The sequence below is a fragment of the Ranitomeya imitator genome, chromosome 3 (genome assembly GCF_032444005.1).
Source record: "Ranitomeya imitator isolate aRanImi1 chromosome 3, aRanImi1.pri, whole genome shotgun sequence".
Lineage (NCBI taxonomy): Eukaryota > Metazoa > Chordata > Amphibia > Anura > Dendrobatidae > Ranitomeya > Ranitomeya imitator.
Genome location: NC_091284.1, coordinates 553,956,007 through 553,980,336, shown reverse-complemented (window position 1 = coordinate 553,980,336; position 24,330 = coordinate 553,956,007).

Genomic DNA, 24,330 nt, shown 5'->3' with positions numbered 1-24,330 from the left:
ATGTATGTTTTGTTGTCCAATATGCATCATGGCTTAGGGCCTTTTTAGTGTATTATTAAAGGTTACGGTTTTTTTTGCCTACTCTGCTGGTAACATTGAAATGTACTGGAAGCCTTGTGAATTTGTCTGTGCCATAGCTTTCACAAAAATTTTTAATCAATCCCAACTTTATATGTTATGGAGGAAGAAAGATTTTTGTTGGAGCAACTAAAGGATTATGCTGAACATTGTCTCTCCCTGGAGCATAGATGTTTCTCTGTCCCCAATCACGACGAACATAATGCTCTTCTGTATTTCTACTGTCCCATAAACACAAGAAGCAACAATATTTTGTGAAACCTCCTTGCATTCCCATTACCAGACCAATCACTTTCAAATCTCCACAGATATTCCTTTGATGATGCTTATATTGTATAGCATCCAAAACAACTGACATACTGTATTTTCATAACTTTTCTTTAGATGACATGAATGAGCAATAGGGATTGATGGTTTCATAGTCCCATTGTGAAGCAACACTGCTTTTAAACTTCTCTGGGATGAGTCAATAAACAATCGCCAATCTGCAACAAAATACTCTTGATTCAGTTCTTCAAAGAGGTCATTCACATTGTTAGAGTACACCAGTGGTCCATCAACTGAGAAAAATTGTGTTAAAGTGTTACTTCTGTTTTGGTAATAACACACTTTGACATCATTATGAAGAAGATTCTTCTGTTTCAACCTAAATACATGAAGTTGAGCTTTATCTTTTGACAATGAAAAGTCTCTGATGAGATCATTTAATTCATGTTGAGTAAAGCTTTCTGGTTGCTCCATCAGGGATATACTCATGTTGACTTGAGGTCTCCATGTCTTCACTAGGGTTGAGCGAAACGGGTCGTTCATTTTCAAAAGTCGCCGACTTTTGGCAAAGTCGGGTTTCATGAAACCCGATCCGACCCCTGTGCGGGGTCGGCCATGCGGTACGCGACTTTCGCGCCAAAGTCGCGTTTCAATGACGCGAAAAGTGCCATTTCTCAGCCAATGAAGGTAAACGCAGAGTGTGGGCAGCGTGATGACATAGGTCCTGGTCCCCACCATCTTAGAGAAGGGCATTGCAGTGATTGGCTTGCTGTCTGCGGCGTCACAGGGGCTATAAAGGGGAGTTCCCGCCGACCGCCATGTTACTGCTGCTGATCTGAGCTTAGGGAGAGGTTGCTGCCGCTTCGTCAGAAGCAGGGATAGCGTTAGGCAGGGTCCATTAACCACCAAACCGCTTGTGCTGTAGCGATTTCCACTGCCCAACACCACCTTCGGTGTGCAGGGACAGTGGAAGCTACATTTTTTTTTTTTTCCCCTCAGCGCTGTAGCTCATTGGGCTGCCCTAAAAGGCTCCCTGATAGCTGCATTGCTGTGTGTACGCCGCTGTGCAAACCAACTGCTTTTTTCAAAGCACAAATCCTCTTGTTCCTTCCTTTCTGCACAGCTATCTTTTTGGTTTGTACACACTTTTTATTTAATTTGTGCATCAGTCCACTCCTTATTGCTGCCTGCCATACCTGGCTGAGATTACTGCAGGGAGATAGTAATTGAAGGACACTCCCTGTTTTTTTTGTTTTTTTTGTGGGAGATTAAGATTGACATTTCTGCTAGAGTGCCATCCCTGTCTGTGTCATCTCTCACTCAGTGGGCCATAGAAAGCCTATTTATTTTTTTGCTTGATTTGGGTTATAAAATCTACCTGAAAAAATCACTACATCAATCAGTGAGAGAAAAATATTGGCCTCAGGGCTTGTGTGCCACTCTTGACTCCTGTGTGCATCATCACTCACTCAGTGGGCCATAGAAAGCCTATTTATTTTTTTGCTTGATTTTGGTTCTAAAATCTACCTGAAAAAATCACTACATCAATCAGTGGGAGAAAAATATTGGCCTCAGGGCTTGTGTGCCACTCCTGACTCCTGTGTGCATCATCACTCACTCAGTGGGCCATAGAAAGGCCTTTTTTTTTTTTTTTTTGCTTTATTTGGGTTCTAAATTCTACCTGAAAAAATCAATAAATCAATCAGTGGGAGATTAATATTGGCCTTTGGGCTTGTGTGCCAGTCCTAAGCGTGCCATCTCTCTCTCTCAGATAGTGGGCCATAGAAAGCCTATTTATTTATTTTTTTTTTTATTGGGTTTATAAATTTTCCCTGGAAAAAAAAAAACAAGTGGGAGATTAATATTGGCCTCTGGGCTTGTGTGCCAGTCCTGAGCGTGCCATCTCTCTCACAAATAGTGGGCCATAGAAAGCCTATTTATTTTTTTTTTTTTGGTTTTATAAATTCTCCCTTAAAAAAAAAAGGGAGATTAATATTGGCCTTTGGGCTTGTGTGCCAGTCCTAAGCGTGCCATCTCTCTCTGTCTCTCAGATAGTGGGCCATAGAAAGCCTATTTATTATTTTTTTTATTGGGTTTATAAATTTTCCCTGGAACAAAAAAAAAAAAGTGGGAGATAAATATTGGCCTCTGGGCTTGTGTGCCACTCCTGACTCCTGTGTGCGTCATCTCTCACTCAGTGGGCCATAGAAAGCCTTTTTTTGTTTTATTTGTTTTCTAAATTCTCCCTGAAAAAATCATTTTATTTTATTTGGTTTCTAAATTCTTCCTGAAAAAATCATTTTATTCTATTTTTTTTTTTTCCTAAAGTCTCCCTGAAAAAAAACAAAAAAAACAAATCAGTGGGAGATTAATATTGCCCTTTCTGCTTGTGTGCCAGTCTTGACTCCTGGGTGTGCCATCTCTCTCTCTCTCTCCAATTGTGGGCCATAGAAAGCCTATTATTTTTTTAGCTTGATTTGGGTTCCAAAATCTACCTGAAAAAATCACTACATCAATCAGTGGGAGATAAATATTGGCCTCTGGGCTTGTGTGCCACTCCTGACTCCTGTGTGCGTCATCTCTCACTCAGTGGGCCATAGAAAGCCTTTTTTTGTTTTATTTGTTTTCTAAATTCTCCCTGAAAAAATCATTTTATTTTATTTGGTTTCTAAATTCTTCCTGAAAAAATCATTTTATTCTATTTTTTTTTTCCTAAAGTCTCCCTGAAAAAAAAACAAAAAAACAAATCAGTGGGAGATTAATATTGCCCTTTCTGCTTGTGTGCCAATCTTGACTCCTGGGTGTGCCATCTCTCTCTCTCTCTCTCTCCAATTGTGGGCCATAGAAAGCCTATTATTTTTTTAGCTTGATTTGGGTTCCAAAATCTACCTGAAAAAATCACTACATCAATCAGTGGGAGATAAATATTGGCCTCTGGGCTTGTGTGCCACTCCTGACTCCTGTGTGCGTCATCTCTCACTCAGTGGGCCATAGAAAGCCTTTTTTTGTTTTATTTGTTTTCTAAATTCTCCCTGAAAAAATCATTTTATTTTATTTGGTTTCTAAATTCTTCCTGAAAAAATCATTTTATTCTATTTTTTTTTTCCTAAAGTCTCCCTGAAAAAAAAACAAAAAAAAACAAATCAGTGGGAGATTAATATTGCCCTTTCTGCTTGTGTGCCAGTCTTGACTCCTGGGTGTGCCATCTCTCTCTCTCTCTCCAATTGTGGGCCATAGAAAGCCTATTATTTTTTTAGCTTGATTTGGGTTCCAAAATCTACCTGAAAAAATCACTACATCAATCAGTGGGAGATAAATATTGGCCTCTGGGCTTGTGTGCCACTCCTGACTCCTGTGTGCGTCATCTCTCACTCAGTGGGCCATAGAAAGCCTTTTTTTGTTTTATTTGTTTTCTAAATTCTCCCTGAAAAAATCATTTTATTTTCTTTGGTTTCTAAATTCTTCCTGAAAAAATCATTTTATTCTATTTTTTTTTTTCCTAAAGTCTCCCTGAAAAAAAAAAATCAAATCAGTGGGAGATTAATATTTACATTTGTGCTTCAGTGACAGTCCTGCGTGTGTGGCATCTCTCTCATTTGTTGCCACCAACAACAGAGTGTGTAACATTGTGCCTGATTTTCGTTGTGGTCTCACTCACCTGTAAAGGGGTAGCTAAATCATACTGAAGTTATAGCTCACCGTGTAATTTGTGTGACAGCAACAAATACCGTTAGTTTGTTTACGTTTTTAAAACAATGAGGAAGTATGGTGGAAGAGGTCGTGGCCGGGGGCGTTCATTGTCAGCTGGTAATGAGGGTAGTGGTAGTGGTGGAGCATCAGCTGGTCGTGGGAAAAAAAATATTGCACCTAAGTCTGGAGCTGTGGAGCCAGGTTCGTCGTCTGGCTACACAAGGCCTCGAACGCTCCCTTTTCTGGGAGTAGGAAAACCGCTTTTAAAGCCGGAGCAGCAAGAGCAAGTTTTGGCTTATCTTGCTGACTCAGCCTCTAGCTCTTTTGCCTCCTCTCGTGAAACTGGTAAATGTCAAAGCAGCGCGTCGTTAGTGGATGTTCACGGTCAGGGACAAGTCGCTTCCTTGTCCTCTTCAGCAAAAACAACAACAGAGAAGAATGCAGCAGGCGACACAATGGGTTACTCAATGGAGCTCTTTACACATACCGTCCCTGGCTTAGAAAGTGAAGCAGTTAACAGTCCATGCCCATTACAAGTTGAATCTGACATGGAGTGCACTGATGCACAGCCACAGCCAGACTACTATGCTGGTCCTTTGACTCAGACCACAACATTGCCCTCGCAGGGTGCTGATCAAGAATCAGACCCTGATGAGACTATGTTGCCCCATCACGAACGCTATACCACCGACCGACACGGTGACACAGACGAAGTTGCACACGAGCTACAAGAAGAGGTAATAGATGACCCAGTTCTTGACCCCGATTGGCAGCCATTGGGGGAACAGGGTGCAGGCGGCAGCAGTTCTGAAGCGGAGGAGGAGGGGCCGCAGCAGGCATCAACATCGCAACAGGTTCCATCTGCCGGGCCCGTATCTTGCCCAAAACGCGTGGCAAAGCTAAAACCTGTTGGAGGACAGCGTGGCCATCCGGTTAAAGCTCAGTCTGCAATGCCTGAAAAGGTATCCGATGCTAGAAAGAGTGCAGTCTGGCATTTTTTTAAACAACATCCAATTGATCAGCGCAAAGTCATCTGTCAAAAATGTTCAACTACCTTAAGCAGAGGACAGAATCTGAAAAGTCTCAAAACAAGTTGCATGCACAGACATTTAACCACCATGCATTTGCAAGCCTGGACTAACTACCAAACGTCCCTTAAGGTTGTAGCACCCTCGGCCAATGAAGCTAGTCAGCAACGCAACATCCCTTCCGGCAGTGTAGGGCCAGCATTTTCCGCACCACCTGCAGTATCTGTGCAGGTTTCTTTGCCAGGCCAAAGCAGTCAGGGTCAGGGAATCACCAGTTTCGTAGTAGGAAACACTGCATCTAGGGCACCGGTGGCAACAATACCATCTCCCACCGTCTCTCAGTCTGCCATGTCCACCGGCACCCCCGCTAGTTCCACGATCTCCAGCTCTCCAGTCCAGCTCACACTACATGAGACTATGGTTAGAAAAAGGAAGTACTTAGCCTCGCATCCGCATACACAGGGTTTGAACGCCCACATAGCTAGACTAATCTTGTTAGAGATGATGCCCTATTGGTTAGTTGAAAGCGAAGCTTTCAAGCCCTGATGGACTACGCTGTACCACGCTACGAGCTACTCAGTCGACACTTTTTTTCCAGAAAAGCCATCCCAGCCCTCCACCAGCATGTTAAAGAGCGCATCGTCCATGCACTCAGGCAATCTGTGAGCACAAAGGTGCACCTGACAACAGATGCATGGACCAGTAGGCATGGCCAGGGACGTTACGTGTCCATCACGGCACACTGGGTAAATGTGGTGGATGCAGGGTCCACAGGGGACAGCAAGTTTGGGACAGTTCTGCCTAGCCCACGGTCTAGGAAACAATTGGCTGTAGCCGTTCGCACCCCCTCCTCCTCCTCTTCGTCCTCCTGCAGAAGCGAGAGCTCGTCCACAGACCGCAGTCGCACAACCACTCCATCCGCAGCTGCCACTGTTGCACACCAGGTCTCCCATTATGGGGCAGCTACTGGCAAACGTCAGCAGGCTGTATTGGCTATGAAGTGTTTGGGCGACAACAGACACACCGCGGAAGTTCTGTCCGAGTTCTTGCAGAAAGAAACGCAGTCGTGGCTGGGCACTGTAGATCTTGAGGCAGGCAAGGTAGTGAGTGATAACGGAAGGAATTTCATGGCTGCCATCTCCCTTTCCCAACTGAAACACATTCCTTGCCTGGCTCACACCTTAAACCTGGTGGTGCAGTGCTTCCTGAAAAGTTATCCGGGGTTATCCGACCTGCTCCTCAAAGTGCGTGGACTTTGCTCACATATCCGCCGTTCGCCCGTACACTCCAGCCGTATGCAGACCTATCAGCGTTCTTTGAACCTTCCCCAGCATCGCCTAATCATAGACGTTGCAACAAGGTGGAACTCAACACTGCACATGCTTCAGAGACTGTGTGAACAGAGGCGGGCTGTTAGGTTTTTGTGGGAGGATACACATACACGGGCAGGCAGTAGGATGGCAGACATGGAGTTGTTAGGTGTGCAGTGGTCGAAGATTCAAGACATGTGTCAAGTCCTTCAGTGTTTTGAGGAATGCACACGGCTGGTTAGTGCAGACAACGCCATAATAAGCATGAGCATCCCCCTAATGCGTCTGCTGATGCAAAGTTTGACGCACATAAAGGATCAGGCGTCTGCAGCTGAGGAAGAGGAAAGCCTTGATGACAGTCAGCCATTGTCTGGCCAGGGCAGTGTACAGGACGAGGTAGCGGGCGAAGAGGAGGAGGAGGACGAGGAGGATGATGGGGATGATTATATTTTTAATGAGGAAGCTTTTCCGGGGCCACTGGAAATTGGTGGTGCGGCAAGGCCGGGTTCTGGTTTTTTGAGGGACACAAGTGACGTGGATTTGCCTGAAACTGCCCCTCAACCAAGCACAACCGCAGATTTGAGAACTGGAACTTTGGCCCACATGGCGGATTATGCCTTACGTATCCTCAAAAGGGACACACGCATAACTAAAATGATGAATGATGACGATTACTGGTTGGCCTGCCTCCTTGATCCTCGCTATAAAGGCAAATTGCAAAATATAATGCCACATGAGAACTTGGAACTAATATTAGCAACCAAACAATCAACTCTTGTTGACCGTTTGCTTCTGGCATTCCCTGCACACAGCGCCCGTGATCGTTCTCACACGAGCTGCAGGGGTCAGCAGACCAGAGGAGTTAGAGGGGCAGAAATCAAAAGTGGCGTTGGCCAGAGGGGTTTTCTGACCAGGTTGTGGAGTGATTTTGCTATGACCGCAGACAGGACAGGTACTGCAGCATCAATTCAAAGTGACAGGAGACAACATTTGTCCAGTATGGTTACAAACTATTTTTCATCCCTTATCGATGTTCTCCCTCAACCGTCATTCCCATTTGATTACTGGGCATCAAAATTAGACACCTGGCCAGAATTGGCAGAATATGCATTGCAGGAGCTTGCTTGCCCGGCAGCTAGTGTCCTATCAGAAAGAGTATTCAGTGCTGCAGGTTCAATACTAACAGAAAAAAGGACTCGTCTGGCTACCCAAAATGTAGATGATCTAACCTTCATTAAAATGAACCACAACTGGATTTCGAAATCTTTTGCCCCACCTTGCCCGGCTGACCCCTAGCTTTCCTATGAAAAGGTCTTGCCTGTGGACTATTCTGAATGCCTTTTCCAATCTCGTAATTTTCTGCACCTGATTGTCCAGCATACGACATGTTTGCACCTCACTAAATGGCCAAACTCCCCACACGGGGCCGTGGTATCGACACTTGGCGACAGCACCCGTGAGAGTGCAGTTTGTCTGAAGAGGTGGGTGAGCCCGCTTTTGGTCGACGGCACTGCCACTGGGTCCCTCCTAGTACAATAAAGTGTCTCTGGCGGTGGTGGTGCGCACCCAACGTCAGACACACCGTTGTAATATGAGGGGCCCTGGGCCTGTACCGCCGGCCACAAGACAGTTTCCCCCCACCCCAGCTCAAACAGTGCTCTACCACTTGCAAAATTATCTCACAGCTCCACCAATGTTTAGTCTATGCGCTGACATCCTTCAATGCCTGCCACTGACAATACCATTGTATTGACATTTTTGTTATGTTAGGCCTTCGATGCCTGTCTGTGGTCACTCCTTCCACTAGGCCTCCACTGACCACACCACTGCTGCCCGTGTACCCCTGTAACCAATTTAAAATTGCCTACAGCCATGTGTTATTATTTTAGACCTTCGATGCCTGTCTGCGGTGACTCCTTCCACTAGGCCTCCACTGACCACACCACTGCTGCCCGTGTACCCCTGGAACCAATTTAAAATTGCCTACAGCCATGTGTTATTATTTTAGGCCTTCGATGCCTGTCTGCGGTCACTCCTTCCACTAGGCCTCCACTGACCACACCACTGCTGCCCGTGTACCCCTGGAACCAATTTAAAATTGCCTACAGCCATGTGTTATTATTTTAGGCCTTCGATGCCTGTCTGCGGTCACTCCTTCCACTAGGCCTCCACTGACCACACCACTGCTGCCCGTGTACCCCTGGAACCAATTTAAAATTGCCTACAGCCATGTGTTATTATTTTAGGCCTTCGATGCCTGTCTGCGGTCACTCCTTCCACTAGGCCTCCACTGACCACACCACTGCTGCCCGTGTACCCCTGGAACCAATTTAAAATTGCCTACAGCCATGTGTTATTATTTTAGGCCTTCGATGCCTGTCTGCGGTCACTCCTTCCACTAGGCCTCCACTGACCACACCACTGCTGCCCGTGTACCCCTGTAACCAATTTAAAATTGCCTACAGCCATGTGTTATTATTTTAGGCCTTCGATGCCTGTCTGCGGTCACTCCTTCCACTAGGCCTCCACTGACCACACCACTGCTGCCCGTGTACCCCTGGAACCAACATCAGAAAATATAAAAATAAGTATTTTGCTTATAAAAAAGAAAATACTGGAGAGATATCAAATGCAGACATTTTAACATTAAAAACAAACACATACAACAAAAATCTGGTACAGTACTAAAAATGGCCACCAGCTACAATAACTTTCTCCTGCAGGTAGTTAACTGAAAGGTTTTTTCAATTTTAAACACAGATATGGCATCCACCGAGTGTTGTCCTGTCGCGTCTTCTTTATATTATTGCCAAGAAGATGCAAAACAATGAAAATAATAAAATCATTATTTACCAAAAAAATAGAGTAAGTCAAAACCACATTGCAAATAAACATTCATTACAAATAAAGAAGCAGGGCGCGTTCGAGGGTGAGTATATACCTAATAAGAATATAATCACCCTCGGACGCGCCCTGCTTCTTTCCGACAGCCTTCCTTCCTAAGAATCAGCCCTTCCGTGGTGTAGAGAGAGGGTTTGTTACACTCCAAGGTGTTCCCCAGGTTGCCTTTCCTGAGCTTCGATCTTCCGGCTCTCGTTTAGTAGTTGTTGGAAACTACGCTGCATTGGGCCTACAAATTGGGTATGGGGTGTAGAGAGATGGTGTGTTCCACTCCAAGGTGTTCCCCAGGTTGCCTTTCCTGAGCTTCGATCTTCCGGCTCTCGTTTAGTAGTTGTTGGAAACTACGCTGCATTAGGCCTACAAATTGGGTATGGGGTGTAGAGAGATGGTGTGTTCCACTGTAGAGAGATGGTGTGTTCCACTCCAAGGTGTTCCCCAGGTTTCCTCTCCATTGCTTCGATCTTCCGGCTCTCGTTTAGTAGTTGTTGGAAACTACGCTGCATTAGGCCTACAAATTGGGTATGGGGTGTAGAGAGATGGTGTGTTACACTCCAAGGTGTTCCCCAGGTTTCCTCTCCATTGCTTCGATCTTCCAGCTCTCGTTTAGTAGTTGTTGGAAACTACGCTGCATTAGGCCTACAAATTGGGTATGGGGTGTAGAGAGATGGTGTGTTACACTCCAAGGTGTTCCCCAGGTTTCCTCTCCATTGCTTCGATCTTCCGGCTCTCGTTTAGTAGTTGTTGGAAACTACGCTGCATTAGGCCTACAAATTGGGTATGGGGTGTAGAGAGATGGTGTGTTCCACTGTAGAGAGATGGTGTGTTCCATTCCAAGGTGTTCCCCAGGTTTCCTCGCCAATGCTTCGATCATCATGCTCTCGTTTAGTAGTTGTTGGAAACTACGCTGCATTAGGCCTACAAATTGGGTATGGGGTGTAGAGAGATGGTGTGTTCCACTCCAAGGTGTTCTCCAGGTTGCCTTTCCTGAACTTCTATCTTCAGGCTCTCATTAAATTGTGGTTAAACGGAACAACTGCATTTGGCGTACTAGTTGGTTTGGGGCCTACTATCGGTGTCTGCCGCTCCTTGCTGTTCTCCTGGTTTCCTGTCCTGAAATTGCGTTTTCAGGTGCTCGTTAAGTAGTTGTTAATGTTAGACTGCATTTGGCTTACTAGTTGGGTTGGGGCCTACTATCGGTGTCTGCCACTCCTTGCTGTTCTCCTCCACTGAACAAAGCTGTGCCGCCTGTTTACTACTGTTGCCAATTTTGAACTGCATTTCGACTACTTACTGATTTGGGCCTACTCTCTGTGTCAGCCTCTCATTCCAGTTGTCCTCCACTGCAATGCCCCCTGATTAGTCCTGTGTTACCAATTTTGAACTGCATTTAGCCCACTTTATTCTTTGGGCCTATATCTGTGTTTCCTCCTCATCCTGCCCATTGCCCAGCCAGTGATAGATGAGTCTGCTGGTACATTGACCCATAACGCAACATTTCCCGTGCACGCTACACTGCAAGATTGTGACCCTGCTGAAAGTCAGGTCCCCCTTCCCGCATACCATACCACCTTACACGGGGACAAACAGGAAGGTGCAGATGAAAGTGCAGGTTCCTTCATCAGGTGGGGGGAGGAATACTAGTTGGCGACGTCACTGGCACAGGGCCTCTCATGGTACGCAAAAGTGTTGCTGCCGGTGGGAGGCGACCCCGCCGTGCAAACACACCGCTGTACTTTGAGGGGCCCTGTGCCAGTGCCAATGCCAACGAGTGGGCCCCCCCTGCTTGCTCAGGTTCACAGCACTTGCAAAGTTGAAATACTTACCTCTCCCTGCTCCACTGCCGTGACGTGGTCCAGATTTCCTGGGCCCACTAATTACTTGAACCAGCCCTACCCACCACAACTTTAGCCAAATGACCCCCAATTTCAAATGCCTTCCAATTATTATAAGGTAAATTACGCTTGACAAGCTTCATTAAGAAGAATGGATGGTTTTGACATTAAAATGGGCACTCTAGGTGTTTTCCTGGCCCCCACTCACTGCCGACTATGCTGCCCCATTGACTTGCATTGGGTTTCGTGTTTCGGTCGATCCCGACTTTACGTCATAATCGGCCGATTTCACTCGACCCGACTTTTGAGATAGTCGGGTTTCGCGAAACCCGGCTCGACTCTAAAAAGGTCAAGGTCGCTCAACTCTAGTCTTCACCAGTAGCTTCAGCTCCATATTCTTCATATTCTTCTTCATTTTCATCCAATCCAGGCAACGGTGGTATAGGAACTGGCACAGTACCATCATGTGAAATTGGCCTAATCGCAGATTCAAGTTCAGGGTAATTAGTCTTATGTTTGTTCTTTGTAGATAAACCCTTTAGTTTGACAAAACAAATGTAGCAGTCATAATTATGATTTTTGGGTTCTCTCCAAATCATGGGAACAGCAAATGGCATAGCCAATCTCCTCATATTCAACCAGTCACGAAGACCATTTCAACAACTTGAGCATATCACATGAGGGGCCCCGCTTTTGTATTGATTTGTATTGATCACCAAGTGGACACTTAAAGTACATCTGGTGCATATTTTTAATATCATGAGTAATTGAATGTACTTGGCATTTTGGTGTAAAAGAACCACACACATAGCAGTATATGTTTGGATGATTGATACACTGTCGGGGCATTTTTCTCCTTTAAATCAGATTAAACAGTAGAGTAAGTTCCGTTCAATGGTGGTGACAAGCTAAAAAAAATGTGATGAGCCAACTGACTATATGTAGATATTTCCCCAGAGATGACGGAGGCAGCTTGTATTTAGAACTGATTTTACTGGAGACAATCTGGTAGATAACTATATACAGTTGTGAGGTAAACGGGTGAGCTTATTTCTTACAAATGGAAATTTGCTGACAGGCAGTTTCTCAGTGTGATATTGGCTGATTTCAGGTTCTCTCTCTGTGGAGACCCTCACTAAGTTACACCTCTGTGGCTGTGCTGTTTCTTTCCCTTCTATGCAACTTGCCCTCCCAGAAATGCAGTGAAAATCCTCTCACAATGGCGGCTGTTTGCTGCCTTCCCTTCTATCTCCCTGTGGCAGGGCTCAGATCCCGGTAGAGGCCTGTCTTCAGCCAGAGTCTGACATACCAGTCCTTGCTGCCATCACCATCCTTTTCTGACTGACTCAAGTCTTACCGTTTTGTAACAGTTAGCTGCTCCCTGACTTTCCGAGAAGCAAACAATGGTTGACTGCAATTTCAATACACATTCCCATAAAACTCCCTAACACCTTTACTGATGGTGTCCCTGTAAGAATATTCACAATTAAGACAAGCAAAGAAATGGAAAAGGAAAAAAATAATGTCCTAGAATCAGTGGTGCAACACCTATTCAAGGAGGTACTAAATGATTATCATTTTATCTGTTTGGTATAATTGGTTACTCATTCAACTGACCATAATCCCAGAATATGTCTGTCTTCGTGCAAATATACCTAGTAGAATAGATGCTGTTATGATGGCAATTGGTGGCAGTCACACAAAATATCAATTTGATTTAGATTCTGATTTTATTATTTCTGTTTTGTTCATTCACTTTGCATTTTGATAATTGATGAAAAAAACTGCTTATACTTTTATTTTTAAGGCATCTACTTTGCAGCATTTTTTCACATTCGTGTAAAACTTTTGCACAGCACTGTACATACACACAATGGATTTTCTAAGGATTCCACTAAAATTACAGACATGAATACTAGCAAGTAAAGCAATTCAATGAGGACTGAATGATTAGCTACAAGGAGCACTTACAATGTTCACTGGTAATTTAGATAATTGTATTGCAGGGTTTGTAGACCTATGATGAATTACCCAGATGCTTTTCTATATTGTGTAATTTGGACATATCCTGCAAATAACCCAAGTAAGTAGGATCTACAGTGTACTTGAGATACACAGTAGCTTATCCAACTTGAAATAAAAGGGAATTACTATCAAGTTTTCCTTCATACAATGGAAGGTTAATAGTGTGAATGGGCTTCAATTAATTTGGATTTTCTAGTGAAAGAAATCAATAAGAAATAGTAAGGCACAAATCATGTATATAAGGGCAGGTTAGAATAGAACTTTAATTCAAAATTAAATTCACATTTCCAAAATATATTCTGTTTTGCCAATCATATTCATACATCCTTAGGAATTACAGAATTTTTTGAAATGTTTTATGTAGTGACTATTTTATTCTGTATTACATTGTTACAGAACTGTAAAAAAACCTGTTCACATCTATATAAAGCAGATTAACTGGGGAATTGCTTTTTGGAGTGAGGAGCAAAAAGAAAGGAAGAGACAGTCTGAAGTCAGTGTGGAGAACTACAGAACCCACTAGAGATGATGCCTGACAGTCCTCTCATCTATGATTCTCTGCCATATTCTCGGGTATGGGAGACCCTACAAGACCATGTGTTTAGTGTTTTGAAGACAACGGACAGAGGACTACTAAACAGGCTGACTGGATATATATGAGGCCTCTGTGAGATATCCCTCAGTGACACCAAGTAGAAGCTTTTTACAACTTAGCATGATCTTTAGCCGTGTTTGGGAGAGACTTTAGACTTAGGAAGCTTGTTAAATTACTTTCCTATCCCTACGGATAAAAGGCAATGGCTGAGTAAAAGGAGAGGCAATACTTCTATAATCGGGTCCAGTCATCACTACTGTCAAACTCTGTGAGGCCAGCCCTTGCATTGTGAAATTACAACACCATCTAATCATACCAATATTGGGGCCTAGTCAGGAAGACAGTTTAAGGATGGAAGGAAACAATGAACCTCCGCACTGCTGTTATTAGGCTAGACTCTGTTATTTTTATCACCCTTTTTTTTGGAGTAAGCCGATATAATATCCTTTTTTATACAACGGGGTGCGACTTGCAAAGTAATACATAACAGTCCATGAAACGAAGAAAAAAAAGTGCACTTACCCGTGTATGTAAAAAGTCACAACTTTATTCGGACAACATTACAGTAAATTTCAGGGAGAGTGTAGAAAAAATGCGGACAACGATCGTTTCGTGCCTCAGCACTTCAACGGGTCCAAACACTGAGAGGAAATAGGGTGGGTCTATATCAGCATAAGCTGAAAGGTGCTGCCCCTCCTATCACTCCTCCTGTCGACAATGTGAACCAATCACCTATATCACAAATGTGAAGACATTAATTACAAAAACACATTTAAAAATAATTTAAAAACAATGCCACCAAAGATATAAATCTGAAATATAACATTGCAATGAATTTTATAATAACTTTTCAGAGGAAAACTGCCATGTCGATCCTTTCATTTAAACCTAGGGGGCCTACAGCGTCTGCACGCATGATCCATCTCCCTTCTTTTTGGAGTAACAAGCGCTGCAAGTCTCCACCTTGTTTTGGTAAGGAAACCTGTTCCAACCCCGCAAAACGTAAGGAATGTATATTACCATCGTGTTCATTTCTTACATGGTTAATAAACCTTGGGACCCCTTTGCCTGTTCTCACCGAATTAAAGTGTTCTCTTATTCTTTTGAACAACGGCCGGATTGTCTTGCCTATATAATAAATAAATAAAATAAAAGTTTTTACGAATTACTGATCTAATTATTGAATCCATAGGTCCAAATTCAAAACAAAAAACAAATCTTTTTTCTTTTTTTGTGGACCTGACACGGGAGTTATCATATATATCTATACTCGCAGCTCTATTTAAAGCCTCGTCTAGAGCTGCGAGTATAGATATATATGATAACTCCCGTGTCAGGTCCACAATTAGATCAGTAATTCGTAAAAACTGGCATATCCTAGGTCGGGACACTGACTTGAAAGAAATGACAGATAGGGGGCCTTTATTTGCATGTCGACGTAGCAGAAATATTAGGGATCTGTTAGTGCGAAATAGGTTCTCCTCAGATCGGGATAATTGGCTCACATCAAATACATCTAAAGGAAATTTTAAATGCGGCCATTGTAATTTTTGTAAATACCATCTGACAGGCACCTATGTTAAAATTGGCCCCATCCAACATACGGTTCGAGATTTCATTTCATGCAGGTCCACTCATATTGTATATGTTATTTTTTGCCCATGTGGCTTTTATTATATAGGCAAGACAATCCGGCCGTTGTTCAAAAGAATAAGAGAACACTTTAATTCGGTGAGAACAGGCAAAGGGGTCCCAAGGTTTATTAACCATGTAAGAAATGAACACGATGGTAATATACATTCCTTACGTTTTGCGGGGTTGGAACAGGTTTCCTTACCAAAACAAGGTGGAGACTTGCAGCGCTTGTTACTCCAAAAAGAAGGGAGATGGATCATGCTTGCAGACGCTGTAGGCCCCCTAGGTTTAAATGAAAGGATCGACATGGCAGTTTTCCTCTGAAAAGTTTTTATAAAATTCATTGCAATGTTATATTTCAGATTTATATCTTTGGTGGCATTGTTTTTAAATTATTTTTAAATGTGTTTTTGTAATTAATGTCTTCACATTTGTGATATAGGTGATTGGTTCACATTGTCGACAGGAGGAGTAATAGGAGGGGCAGCACCTTTCAGCTTATGCTGATATAGACCCACCCTATTTCCTCTCAGTGTTTGGACCCGTTGAAGTGCTGAGGCACGAAACGATCGTTGTCCGCATTTTTTCTACACTCTCCCTGAAATTTACTGTAATGTTGTCCGAATAAAGTTGTGACTTTTTACATACACGGGTAAGTGCACTTTTTTTTCTTCGTTTCATGGACAGTTTAAGGATGGCCATGCACATTAGATACCTGTCAGATGAATGATTATTTAGCCAATTGCTCTCTTTCCCAAGTTCCCCATACACTGGAATGCTTGGCTTGGCTAAAAGATCCTGTGTTCTCAATTAAAGTCGGTCAAAGTGCTTTGTTTAAACATGGGGTGTGATTTCTTTTTACATTATATGTTAAAATGCGCCATATTAATCGTATACCCTTAATAATACCTGAATATTACTGCTATTGCGATTTTTCTTAAATGTTCAACGACACCTAGTATGCAAGGGGTGCAAAGTCATTGGCATTCCATGACGTGTTCATTTTGATGAAAGTTAGGGGATAGCCAGGTGTGCTTCTCCCTTAGGACACTACCAGCAGCGCTGAAGACACGTTCTGAGAGAATGCTGGCTGTTGGGCATGGCAAAACCTCCACGGTGTGATAGGCAAGCTCAGGGCACTCTTCCATTTTTAAAGATCAAAATGCAAATGTGTCCAAATTCCACCTGATGGCATTGATATTTAGCTCGATGATACTCCTGTACCATCCTCTCTAGTCGTTAACAACATGGCAGACTTGTACTCTGTTTTGCTGGTGCACAGACTGGTCTAGAAAATGTGTGAAACGACTCACAGAAATTGCTTATGCTACTTACACTGCTGCTGCTGCTCAAGTTATTGCATTGACGACTTGACATTCCCGAGGTTGGAAGTCTATAACTGCGATGTACACTGTGTGCCTCACTGGTGTCTTGGGGAAAACCACTCTTATTATTGTCTACAAGCATGTTTTGATACTCCAGCATGCGCGCATTCCTTTACAGTTGAAGCATGTGGCTAAATTTACTCTTGTGCTGTGGATCTAACAGTGTAGACAACATTATTTCTGATACTAACAATGCGGAAATCATTTTGCAAACAGTGAAACAAGAAGGAGCTCATGTGTTGGGTGCTTCCGTGAGGTCCAAGACCAAGGTGTGGTGTTGGTGGGGTAACACTCAAGCTTGCTTCCTACGTCCATTCCCACCAACCATGGACAACAGAGAGAGGATCATTATCCTTTTCATCTCCTGACTGTTGCATGCCCATCACCTCTTTCTCCTTGTCCTCTTTCATTTGTTCTCATTATTGCCTGTCTCATTAAGGAGAGGTTGAGGGAGCAAGTAGAGGCCCTAGAGAAGGTGGAGGAGTCAGAAGTAGTGGAGGAAGTGTTAGATACAGAGGTTTGTCCAGTAAGCCCTGGGGATTCCAAGACTTGTGGAGCAGCCCCTTGACCTCCTGCCACCACAGCCACTATAGTCACCAAGTGCTCAGTCAGCGAGATGTAATGCCCCAGCACATGTTTGTTAGTCCAGGTGTCAGTGGTGAAATGCACCCTGGCAGACAAATTTTTTCGGGGAATGGATGATGTCAGCTTTCTTACAAAGGTTATGGCAACTGGGCAACTTGTACTGGGGTACTGCAATGGCCATCAACAACGGTTCAAGCTCTTAGCTTTGTGTAACAATTATAGTGGAACACTCAGGAATCCCTTGGCTTGAGACAAATAAGGCAGCCAAACCAAAAGTAAAGTGTAAAGTCTGTATAATTCAGTAAACACAGGTGCAAGGCATGAGCAAGTACAAAACACAGCAAACAAGGTGAAATCAGGAGAAGATACTTTGCAGCTCTGCAATGTGAATGGTAAACAAAGTCCTTCTTAGAAGTAGTTCATTTGCAGCTCCGCTGTGGGCAAATTCTTATGGGCGCAGCACTCTCTGGAGAAAGCAGATCATAGAAGACAGTTCATACCAGGGTTCACAGTCACTAGAAAAGTGTCCTGAAGAAGAGCAGAGCTTGGAGTCCAGAAACAGTCAAATAAACTGGCAACCGATACCAAACTAGATAGCTGCAGCAGGCAGAGCTTACATGTCCACGCAGGCAGAAGGAGGATGCAGAGTAACACAAGCAAAACAGCTTGCAGCACAAACACCTCTGAGAGCTGGAAAGGTTTGCTGAGGAGGTGGAGCCAGAGTATCTGAAGCAGGAAAGTCTCTTGCAGCACAAGCCAGGAATATGAGCAGAATACACAAGCAAGGAGTAGGATGTGAGTCAGGGTTATAAAGACAGGGGAGGCAGATCACATGGGCAGAAGAGAGGCAGCAGATGTCATCTTAGAAAAAGGCAAACAGCACCACAAATGAAACAGGGAATCCAGAGTCCTGACACTTTGGTATATGTATGAGGAAACATTCTTTTACATGATTACAATGGTTGGACAGAGGGCTGGCTGCTGTGCTGAGAGAGGTGGAGTAGGGTGAACAGGACAAACTGCGGGACTGTGAGGTGCAGGTGGAGATGTTATGGTGGATTGAGAAAGATGTGTTGTGCTCAGTGAAACAAAAACAGCAGGCATGTATTCTTCCCTTAACAGCTGATGGCTCTCACTCACCCCATCTGTAGGGGGCTAACAAGTGGAGGTTCTGCGGGCAGAGGCCTTTGTGAAAACATTTGGCATGGTGATGGAGGAAGAACAAGCAGCAGATATGGTTGATAGGACGGCTGGTTGTTGGTGACATTCCCTGACTAAAACATGTTGATCGCGCATGTGCTGGTTCATGCATGCAATAGTCAAGTTATTGCAATGTTTGCCTCTACTGAGTAGTGTTTTGCAAAGTTGGCAGGTAACGTGAGTTGGGTTATCCTTTGTGATCTGAAAAAGCCCAGGCCAGGCAGCCCTTGCTGCCCCTGCCAACTGCAGACTCACGACTGGCGCTCACCACATCCACAGTTGTGGCTGAGGATGCAGTGTTTGTTGTGGTTGTATCACTTTGTGTCTGTGCAGCAAGCCACAACATAAACTCCTCGTCTTCCTACTCCTCATCTCCTTTGCTGAGCTACTCAGCTGCATCTTTCAGCATTCACACAAAGTGAGATCTACAACCTCATTGTCATCCTACTGTTCTCCCACGACTCGACATGAGAGTCATCCTCCTCCTCTTCCTGCCCTAACAGCACAATATAGTCTGCATGCACTTCAGGCATCTGAGTCTCATCAGGATCACTTCCACCCCCAGAGGATAACATCTGGTGATGAGGGTATGGATTCTGCTTGGACCCTACTTCATCCAGACCTGGATCCAACAGGAAAAAATTTTGGGCATTGGTGCTTATGCTTTCCTCCTCTGGATTCTGTGAAACTTTGCAGCAGACTTCTCATGCCAATGGAATAGTATGTGTGAATAGCTTTGAAGACTGGCCCATCAGTGGTTCCACACAGTCAGGAGGGCTTTTGGAAATTTGTGACGTGGGAGGGAAACAAGGGTGATTGGGGTGCCACATCTGAAAATTGCACTGTGTGTGATGTTCATTTGGAGGAAGAGGATGAGAGGCCACTTTATGCAGTGCTTGCCATCCACTAGAGCATTTGCTCTATCTGACCCTCATCTACAATGTGTACCGCTGTGCAGCTGCCAAAAGAAAGGGAGTCGAGTAGCCCATCAAGTTGCAGATGTTTTCAGTTGTCTTTGGATAGGATGAGACAGTGTTTGTTAAGTAGAGCTTTCAGTAACATTACCACCTTACTCACATACATGTAAAATACCAAACCTATTCCCCCTTCCACCAAGACCTCCCTTTTTCCCACTCATTTTCTATTTATCCTTCCCCTCTTTTAGCCAAATGTTTCACAACTTTAGACCCAGAACTGTCAATCATTATTTATTTTCTGTGATAATGTGCATTAACAACAATATTAACTTTAAAGAATATGGTTAGCAAATGGTAAATCCTGAGTCCTGACTGCAACCCAGTGCTAGCCCAATCGATTTTATTTTGAGTAGGAAAAATGTATTCCAGCCTGCACAACACTCTTTGCCCTAAAGATTTTGATTAGCAATTGGGGCCTCTTGGCTGAAACCCAAATAAGGCCTAAACATTTTGATTAGCAAATGAAGCCTCCTGGGTCCTGACTGCAACACAGTATTAGCCCACATGATTTTAAATAGGAAATGTGGACTCCGGCCTGCAGAGCATAGCCCTAATGATTTTGATTAGCAAATAGGGAAACCTGATTGCAACACAGTATTAGCTCAAACAAATTTAAGTAGTAAATGTGGACTACTGCTTGCACAACACTTTTAGCTCAAACTATTTAGATGCTGGCAGGTTGATTTCACAGAGGAAAGGATCCTATCTAACTATATGAAAAGTTAGCTTGCAGAAGCAGGAGCGGCCTCTCTGTGCTGTTAGACTGAGAAAATGGCTCCAGAAAAACAATCTGTTCCTTTTTATAGGGAGAGGGAAAAGTGACTTCGGCAGCCAATGACAGAAGTCCTTGCATCATGATGTAGTGGATGGTTTCTACACCCTGATTGGCTGCCAGAATGTACACACATTAAATTATTTAAAAAAATTTTACGCTCCGCTGCTCCTCTGACCTACACACTCTTTCTCCCTTCATAAAACACCTCCCCTTGCTCATCATTCAGAACCGCTATTCTAGCCAAAGTCATAACAAAAGCATTAGAGGAAAAATGATCATTTACTGATCTGTAACTGAATTTTGCCAACTTTGAGGACACATGCTCGGGAAACCAAACACAAATCCAAATGTACCCTATTTGTGCCGAATTTGAGATTAGCAAACGTTTTTCAAACAAGTTCGCTCATCTCTAGTGGTAATTCCAGCTCCAGTTGTGTAAAGTCTTCCATCACTACCACTTACATACAGATGCTACAGAGAAAATGTGAATGGACACATTACATCATTTAACATTGTCTGCTTTGATTAATTTCTGAGTACAGATGACCATAAAAATCATGATTCAATCAATGAGTGCATGAAAAAAACAGCGAGGCTTACAATTTATAAGGCAATAATTCCTGACTAGATGCCTGTCATATGCTATACCTACTGCCACATCTTACCCTTCACAAACTGCAGATAAGAGCGGTATTATTATGAAATAGCAATTGAAAAAGCAATTAGTTTAATGTACCAGCATCATGGACTGAAATTTCATCAACCCTGTGGGGAATATGGTGGAGCATTGTGCATCTACTTAGCCTGATATGGAGGATACCAGGATCTTTTATACTTACTGTACAAACTCTCCTTTCCCAGCTATTAAATCCCGTAAGCAGTGTAAAACTTTCTATGTGATGACCATCTGACAGCCCACAACAATGTACTGGATCACATACTAATAGAACCCATTGGCTCTTTCGATTTTATAAAATGTTCCCTCAACTAGATCCACAGAAAAGCATTTTTTCACATTACTAAGATGTGGGTCTCCTGCACTGGTAAACCGTATGCACTATGTGCAAGGGATACAAAAAAAGTAGAAGGAGACACTCCAATACCCCTTTGAAGATACATAGTGGAGGGCCTCAGAAAGCATTTTTTTCACATTATTAAGGAGTGTGTGTCGTAGACTGATCATGCCACTCATGGACCGAAAAACATTTACCGCTAGAGGTATGCATACAGTTAGGTCCATATATATTTGGACAGAGACAACATTTTTCTAATTTTGGTTATAGACATTACCAAAATGAATTTTAAACAAAACAATTCAGATGTAGTTGAAGTTCAGACTTTCAGCTTTCATTTGAGGGTATCCACATTAAAATTGGATGAAGGGTTTAGGGGTTTCAGCTCCTTATCATGTGCCACCCTGTTTTTAAAGGGACCAAAAGTAATTGGACAGTTGACTCCAAGGCTATATCATTTGCAGGTGTGGGCAATCCCTTCGTTATGTCATTCTCAATTAAGCAGATAAAAGGCCTGGAGTTGATTTGAGGTGTGGTGCTTGCATTTGGAAGGTTTTGCTGTGAAGTAAACATGCGGTCAAAGGAGCTCTCCATGGAGATGAAACAAGCCATCCTTAAGCTGCGAAAACAGAAAAAACTCATCCGAGAAATTACTACAATATTAGGAGTGGCAAAATCTACAGTTTGGTACATCCTGAGAAAGAAAGAAAGCACTGGTGAACTCATCAATGCCAAAAAAAACCTGGGCGCCCACGGAAGACAACAGTGGTGGATGATCGCAGAATAATCTCCATGGTGAAGAGAAACCCCTTCACAACAGCCAACCAAGTGACCAACACTCTCCAGGAGGTAGGCGCATCAATATCCAAATCTACCATAAAGAGAAGACTGCATGAAAGTAAATACAGAGGGTTCACTGCACGGTGCAAGCCACTCATAAGCATCAAGAATAAAAAGGCTAGACTGGACTTTGCTAAAAGTTCTGGAAGAACATTCTTTGGACAGATGAAACCAAGATCAACCTCTATGACAATGATGGAAAGAGAAAAGTATGGCAAAGGCGTGGTACAGCTCGTGATCCAAAGCATACCACATCATCTGTAAAACACGGCGGAGGCAGTGTGATAGCTTGGGCATTCATGGCTGCCAGTGGCACTGGGTCACTAGTGTTTATTGATGATGTGACACAGGATAGAAGCAGCCAAATGAATTCTGAGGTATTCAGAGACATACTGTGTGCTCAGATCCAGCCAAATGCAGCCAAACTGATTAGTCGTCGTTTTATACTACAGTTGGACAATGACCCAAAACATAAAGCCAAAGCAACCAGGAGTTTACTAAAGCAAAGAAGTGGAATATTCTTGAATGGCCAATCAGTCACCTGATCTCAACCCAATTGAGCATGCATTTCACTTGTTAAAGACTAAACTTCAGACAGAACGGCCCCCAAAGAAACAGCAACTGAAAACCACCACAGTGAAGGCCTGGCAGAGCATCAAAAAGGAGGAAACACAGCGTCTGGTGATGTCCATGAGTTCAAGACTTCAGGCAGTCATTGCCAACAAAGTGTTTTCAACCAAGTACTAAAAATGAACATTTTATTTAAAATTATTGAATCTGTCCAATTACTTTTGGTCCCATTAAAAACAGTGTGGCACATGTTAAGGAGCTGAAACTCCTAAACCCTTCGTCCAATTTTAATGTGGATACCCTCAAATGAAAGCTGAAAGTCTGAACTTCAACTGCATCTGAATTGTTTTGTTTAAAATTCATTGTGGTAATGTCTATAGCCAAAATTAGAAAAATGTTGTCTCTGTCCAAATATATATGGACCTAACTGTATATAAAAATATATATATATACATATATATATATATATACACTGCTCAAAAAAATAAAGTGAACACTTAACCCCTTAGCGACCGCCGATACGCCTTTTAACGGCGGCCGCTAAGGGTACTTAAACCACAGCGCCGTTAATTAACGGCGCTGTGGAAAAAGTCAATAGCGCCCCCCAGAGGCCGATTTTCTCCGGGGTCTCGGCTGCTGGGGGTAGCCGAGACCCCAGAGAACATGATTCGGGGGGTTTTTAACCCACCCCGCATTTGCGATCGCCGGTAATTAACCGTTTACCGGCGATCGCAAAAAAAAACAAACAAAAAAAAACAACGCGATCTCTTTTTAATTTCTCTGTCCTCCGATGTGATCGCACATCGGAGGACAGAGCAAGGGGGTCCCATTTGGCCCCCCAATACTCACCTAGCTCCCCCGATGCTCCTCGTGTCTCCCGGTGGGCGCCGCCATCTTCAAAATGGCGGGCGCATGCGCAGTGCGCCCGCCGGCCGGCACCGGGAGAATCTTTGGGGTCTCGGCTGCCGGGGGTAGCCGAGACCCCAAAGAGCATGATCGGGGTCGGTATTACCCGCAAAAAAAAAAAAAAAAAAAAGTAAAGTGTAATTCTCTGTCCTCTGATGTGATCGCACATCAGAGGACAGAGAAATAGGGGGATTCGGGGACCCTAGCATACTCACCTAGGTCCCTGGATCCTCTTGCTGCTCCTCCTGGCCGCCGGCAGAAGAAAATGGCGGGCGCATGCCCAGTGCGCCCGCCATCTGTCTCCATCTGCCGGCCGGCAGGAGAACAGCAGTTGGGGCTAAAATTAGGGTTAGGGGTAGGGTTAGGGGTAGGGTTAGGGTTAGGGTTAGGGGTAGGGTTAGGGTTAGGGGTAGGGTTAGGGGTAGGGTTAGGGTTAGGGTTAGGGGTAGGGTTAGGGGTAGGGTTAGGGCTAGGGTTAGGGCTAGGGTTAGGGTTAGGGCTAGGGGTAGGGGTAGGGTTAGGGGTAGGGTTAGGGTTAGGGTTAGGGGTAGGGTTAGGTTAGGGTTAGGGGTAGGGGTAGGGTTAGGGGTAGGGTTAGGGCTAGGGTTAGGGCTAGGGTTAGGGCTAGGGTTGGGGCTAAATTTAGGGTTAGGGTTGGGGCTAAATTTAGGGTTAGGGTTGGGGCTAAATTTAGGGTTAGGCTTCTTTCAAACTTACG